Here is a 6,683-nt window from a genome sequence, read left to right as displayed (position 1 = left end):
CCTGTGACACTTGGTGTTTTGGCATCTCCCTTTTGACATTGCAAAACAAAGTGACTCACCCCAGCCCACAGGAGAGAGCTGTTGGTAGGCACCAGGCAGAGCCCTCCTCACCCAGGCTGCTGCTGCTGCTGCTGCTGCTGCTGATGATGATGATGATGATGATGATGCCAGGCATTGTCCTCTCTGAGAAGCAGGGCTGTCCCCATCACACGGTGTTCTCCAGGGCTGTGGGGCTGCTGGGTCTCCATCGCTTTGCATGGCCACGGAAGAGAGGAAGAGGCCAGCTGGAAATTCACACCCTGATGGCCCCGTGCAGAATGCAGCCCTCTGTTCTGTACCTGACATATAGGTCTCATGAAATCTTAAACCAAAAAAAAATGTGGGGATTTTTAAACCCATTTCTGTGTTCTCCTTTCAAACGTACTTGTGCAGCTGTGGCTTGGTTGTGCCCCAGCAGGGAGGAAGAGGAATCCTCCCTTAACATGTGTTGTGCTACACACTGTGTGGGAATTGGGATATTTTGCTTCACTTATGAAGGGCTCAAATACCCCCTTGAATTAGGGTGGCTCCAGAGGTTACCACCAGTGAACTGAGCCATAGTAACTACCTGTGCATCCTTTCCCTTCACAGCATTGACTCCTCACTGGGGTGAGGGTTCATGTCCAGCTCATTTCTAATGATTTGGGTGACCCTTCTGCATAAGCCTGAAGACACCAACTCCTTGCTGAGCCAGGCAATGATGGCACTTAGGTCACCAAGTGGAATTTCAGAGGTATGGATGTGACTCAGGTGCATGCAGAGAGAAGATTTAGAGCAGAAAGGTTTTCAACAGCACATCTAGGCAAATCCATTTTATTTCCAAACTATTAAAAAGAAGCTGGCAGCTTTCATTTTCAAAAAGCCGTTCTAAAAGGAAAAAATAGCACTTAGAATTTCTGTCCCCTTCTTCCCCAGGAAGGACCTTCAGGGATATGTTTTCCCACCTCTCATGGTCATGTTGTAGCTGTGCCATTCTCAGTGGTCCAGGTGACATGGGTGTAAAAGCAGCGGTGGGAACCTGCATTTTTGACAATTCTGATTCAGAGTTCAGAGGCCAGTTTTCCACTTTTAGTTATTTTGGGAAGATCAACAGCAAAGTTATGATGCCACCCAACTTTACCTGCAACTGTGGTTGCCTTCCCAGCTGACCAGACTTAATATTCCCTTTATTTCTACAAGATTTAGCCCCAAGAAACTCTGCCTGCTGCCATATTCAACAGTCAGGTCAGGACCTGGCTGCATGGGAGCATCACTGTTTCCATCTGGATGTCAACTTCTGCAGACAGGTGAGTGCTTTCCCTCTGCATGTGTTGCTGGGAGTCCCAGCCATGCCACGGATGCCCCCTCCTGCTTTCTGCTGCCTTTGTTTCTCCCTGCCCCATCACTGCAGAGATGGATCCACGTCGATTGTGCAACCAGGGTTACTGAAACAGGAAAGAAAAAAAGAAAAGAAACTCCTGACTCAGTGCAGTCTCCCTCAGATGAAGGTTTGCTGAAATAATGGGATTATTAATAGACGAAGCAGTTTCCAGCACATTATGGGCTATGTCTGCTGGGATGTCAGCCTCACCTTCCAGGCTCTCTGCCCTGGTCCCTCTCCCTCCTGCTACTCATACTGGCTTCCCTGAAATGCCCTGCAGACATCTCAGGGAAGAGCCTGAAGTTCTCTGTCTCATCCCTTTCCCTTCCCCCGTTGATAGCTTGTGCGAGGCAGATATGTTCCTCATGCTCTCCTTCATCACAAAGGTGTTCCAGAACTGAACCAAATTTTATAAACTGCCTGCAGCCCCCTTGAAGTCACCAGCCTGGGGGGTAACCACTGGTGGAGAGAAAAGGATGTGTCTGGTCCCTGGCCATCTCCACTATCTCAGTCTCCTTTCACCACTTCTATCAGCTGCAGGCATTTGCCAGCACTGAAAGCTCATGGCAGAGCAGAAAGATGGAACAAACAAACAAACCAAACTCCAACTTAGCACTAGCTGGCATTAGCACAGTGATTCCCAGCAGTGACCCTGTCAGGGAACTTGGTCAGATGTGAGTCACCCCAGGATAAGCATTTGTCCTGAAAGAGCTGATTTTGTGATTTTTTTTTAAAGGTTTATGTTTTTCCTCAGTTGAGAAGCTATCCTAGCTCTGAGGTTTTTCACCAATTATCTAGAAGGTGGTAATCTTTCCAAACACCTATTTAATTGCATACTGTCTTAGACATAAGTGAGCAGAATTCAGGGGGCTTTGGTGTCCCTTCAGGGACAAGGAGGAGAAAATGGGATGGCACCAACAGGCCCCATGTCAGGTAAACCAGGGCAGCAACCTCCACCCTTTCTGTCACCACCTCTAGATTGAAGTGAGAGCAGCAACCAGAAGAGGTGACAGTCTACTCCTTATCCCAACAACTGCACTCATGTTTCTGAAGATGGGCTTCAAAAAGCCAAAACCAAATCCTGCCCACACTGCTGCCCCACAGAAACAAGTAGCCATGGTTTGCCCTGGGACACAGATGACACATCCACATCACAAAGCCATCAGTGTCCAGAGCAGTACAATTGCTTCTGAAGTGGTAGGTTTGTTTGTAAACTAGCTTTGGGGTTTTTTTGTGGTAGGCTTGCTTGGTTTTGGTTTTTTTGTTTGTTTCCTATTTTTACCTGATTTTTAAGTCTTTTTTTTTTTTTTTTTTTTTTTTTTTGAATGAACCAGCTTTGTGAATTTTGACAAACCAGTCAGCTCTTGTGGTAGATTGACCCCGTCCATCATCCCAATATCCACCCAGCTGCCCACTCAGTACCCACTCCCAAAGGATGGGGAGCAAACAGAAGGGAGGTGAGAAGGCTCATGAGTCCATATGATCACAGCTTAATAGGGAAACCAAAAGCTGCACTTGTAAGCAAAGCAGAAAGAGGAATTAATTCTCTGCTTCCCATTCGTGGGCAGATAGGTGGCCACTTTCTTGGGAGCACACGTGATGGCTTTTTGGGCTGAGAAATGTCCTAAGAACAAATATCTCCTCATCCTTCTTCTTCCCCTGAAGATTTTCCCTTCCCCTTTTATTACTCAGCTTGATGTCATAGGGTGTGGAATATCCTCATGGTCTCTTTGTGTCAGCTGCCCCAGCTCTGTCCCCTCCCAGCCTCTTGCCCACCCCAGCCCACTCACAGCTTTGACACAGTGCAAGCTCTGCTCACCCACAGCCCCAGCATCAGTGTGTAACCAACACTGCTCTACCCATAAACCCAAAGCAAAACACCATACAGCCTGTGGTGGAGAACATATCACCTCCATCCCAGTCAGACCCAGTACAGCTCTCCAGTATGATGGTTTAATGCTAAAATGCTTTGTTCTCCCTCAGGAAGAACCAAGGATTTTGATGCCCACAAACATCAAGAGACACCGTTGAATTCAGGGGGTTACCAAAGAAGGTTGTGAGTGATTTGCCCACCAGCAGCTCATGGAATCTTTTTGTTTGGGAAAGACCTTTAAGATCAAGTCCAACTGTTGGGAATCTCTCTTGTGAGTGTCTCAGCCCTGGTCAGTACCCCCTGAAAAAACATGGACCCAGCTCTGAGGGCACGAAATGGTGTGGTACCTGGAGTGTTCCCATACAGAAAAGAAACTGAGCCCATCTAAACAACTGTGATTCATGCCAGGGCATTAAACCAAAGCTTAATCCTTGGACTCAAAGGGGAGCAGGGGCCTCAAGAAGCCTCCTGTGTCCCTGCATGCCCAGAGCTGTGCTCAGGGGATGCAGCTGCTGCAGTAGCACCTGGACACCCCTGGGACCGTGGAGAAGCACTTGTGCTAAAGCAATAAAATCCCAGGCACTGCCTGGCTGACATTTCTCCTTTCTAGCTTGATGTGTTGCTTGGCTTTGTTGTAGAGATTGAAACCAGATTTTCCTTTACTTCTATGAGTTATGTTAATTTGTGTTTCATCAGAACCTGCCTTTTCTCCTCATTTTTTTTTCCCTTTTTTTTTCCCCCTCCCTTTAGGCTGGATCCAGCTGCACCATGAACTCAAGGAACCACCTGCAAAATATTTTAATGACTTCAACCTGCTCTTTGAGGTGAATTAATACCAGGACAGCCTCCACAGCATGGTGAAATAGTCAGGCTTGGCTAAGCAGGCCACCCTCAAAGCTGAAAAATATGTTCTGCAACACAGCCACTCCTGACAGGCAACTGTGTTCAAGGTCTCCTGAGCAGTGCCTGGCTCCTCACCTCAAAGACAGTTGTCCCCTATTCAAGTGAGAGCTGATCCCAGAGATTGGATATATCCCAAACCAACTTAAAAAGAGGAAGAATAATGAGATGTGCAAAAACCATCCACTAGAATAGAGGGTTACATCTGTTAATGGTCGACCATAAACAACACAATTACAGCTGAAGGGAGGCAACTCCCAGGAGTTCTCTGCATGTAGCAGTTTGGCCCTGTAGGGAGAGATCAGCTGTTCCCTAATGTTCCTCTTTGTTGGGATCCTCCGGTTCATTCCACACTTTCAACAAGGCCAAAGAAGACTTCTCTAAGCACAGCTCACAGTGTCACCATGTCCCCACTTCATCCCTGGGGCTTTTAAAATCCCAGGGTCATTTTAGATTTGCTAAACAGCTAACAGCCACATCAAATGATGCTGCAAGGACTCCAGTGGTCCAGATGTGTGTCCCACAGCCAGCCCAGCCAGGCAAGAGCATCTGTAACACGCCCTCATCTCTTCTTTTCAGGAAAATCTCTGGAACAATGAGAGGCTCAGAGTCTTTGTAATTTTAGATGTTAAGCTAGGCAGGTAGTCAGCAGATCATTCAGAAGGCTGTTCCTAAAGAGGTTTAGTACTGAGTATCGTCCTTGCACTGGGGCACATCCCTATTAACTGCCTGTACATCAATGCATTACTCTGGATTTATCTCAGGGTAAACAAATTAAGGAGCTAATACTTGGGCATCCACTGAAGGATGCCACAGGATGGTTTGTCTCTGATAAGGTTTCTGGCCCAAATTTCCATGTCCTGAATGCTACTGGCAAACACTTCAGCTTGAAAATCCATTAACCTGTAACCACCCCTCGCCCCTTATTCAATGAATGTGCAGAGCAAACATGTGTGTGAACAGCTATATACACAGGCTTGAAACCATCACTGACAGCAGTCCATACAGAGTTAACTCAAAGCAACTGTCCTGTAAAACATCTGTGCAGTGCAAAGCATTAAAGCTCAGCCCCTGAAAAGGCTTCAGACTCCTCTGCCTCTCCACTTCCTGCCCTCCCTGGAGAGCAACAACCAGGCCCTGCGCTGCAAATCATCTCCCGTAATTGCTATGGTGACACGGGGTGTTTTGGAGACCCCCAAGTCATGGCTTTTCCACTTGAATTTCCTTCCTTCATCACCTGCCCTCTTTTCTCACCTCCCTTTGCCATCCTCCCGTGCAGCTCCTCTGAGTGCTGACACCACAGGGCTGCTCCCGCCCCCTCCGCAAAACCCTTGGTTCCCTTTTGGCGACTTTCCTGCTTCCCAGTGACAGCCACGAGCTGGCTCAGTCTCCTGCTAGGAAATTATAAGATTGAGTGTGAAAGCATCAGCGAAGAGGAAGAGGTGGGGGGGGAGGGGGAAAGTGACAAAAAAAGAAAAGGCACTGGGAGCTTTAATGCCAATCCCTGAGGCTCAGCACTCCTGGAGCCACAGCAAGTTTGCAGTCAGTGTGTTGCACCCCACAGCTCTTACCTTGAGATCAGAATGGTTTGGTTGCCTTTAATTGGGGCTGATAATTGATTGCTGCTTCTCCATTAGGGTCTTCAGCAGCGCTAACTGATTCTTAATTTATTCTTTTGATTCGACATTATTTATTCTGTGTGAAGGTGTTTGCTTTGAGAAGTGTCCCAGAGAAAAGGAACAAGAAACTGGCGAGGGATGGTGAGAGAGAGGTAAAGCATCCACCAGGGAGATATAGGTATCCTCATCAAAGTGATGAGGGGCTGGAAGAGGACAGTGCTGTGGGTGCTGCTGGTTTGATGTGTCAGTCCCCCAGTGTTGGGAACAGGTTTGTGTGTCTGGGAGTGTTGGCAAGGCCTGTCCTGCATCATGGGTGACGTGTCAGGATGTTTGTGAAACATTTGGACTTGCCTTCCCACCTGCCAGTGGCAGGCTGGTGCTCCTTGCAGTTCACATTTGCTACTGTGCAAGTGGCATCGCTGCTTCTTTCCAAAGCAGAAAGAAAGGCAAAGCCCTGGTTTCATGTTCTCCTCTGAGCATCTTGCAAAACTAATGCTAGAAGCAGGATTGACTTAACCCAGTATCAAAAGAGCAAAGGAAATTACTTTTCCTTTGCGTGCTTTCACATGCTTTATTTCTTTTGAAGAAATTGAGTGCAAGTATTTAAATGCCTGGGGAGATACGCAATGCTCAGATCTTGCCAGTGGCTAGCTGGCCCAAGATGTGGGCAAGGCTTCCTAAAGGAAAAGTTTTCTTTTGTACTGACCTTCAGGCTTTTTTGCCTCCTTCTATAATCAACAAACAGCTTCTTTTGGGAACTGGCTGGGAATGCCCTTCCTCCTGCTGGCAATGACAGATCAAGCAGAGCTGCCGCATTTTGATGAATAAAAGTAAAATTTGCCCCATGGCCCTGACTCTTGTCAAATTCCAACCTTTCCCATTAAACTGTTTC

The 6,683-nt window shown here is 47.4% G+C and overlaps 1 long non-coding RNA gene across 1 annotated transcript; it reads left to right on the top strand.

The window, feature by feature from the left end:
* The first annotated feature begins 1,830 nt into the window (after positions 1-1,830).
* On the top strand, positions 1,831-5,371 carry LOC139797260 (uncharacterized). The gene is made up of 3 exons (XR_011726376.1): positions 1,831-2,596; positions 3,383-3,543; positions 4,023-5,371. It is a non-coding gene; the product is annotated as an uncharacterized lncRNA (long non-coding RNA).
* Positions 5,372-6,683: the final 1,312 nt, after the last annotated feature.

Source organism: Heliangelus exortis, chromosome 6 (assembly GCF_036169615.1).
Source record: "Heliangelus exortis chromosome 6, bHelExo1.hap1, whole genome shotgun sequence".
Lineage (NCBI taxonomy): Eukaryota > Metazoa > Chordata > Aves > Apodiformes > Trochilidae > Heliangelus > Heliangelus exortis.
Note: the sequence above shows the minus strand (reverse complement) of the source record. Positions and strands in the feature narration are given on the sequence as shown.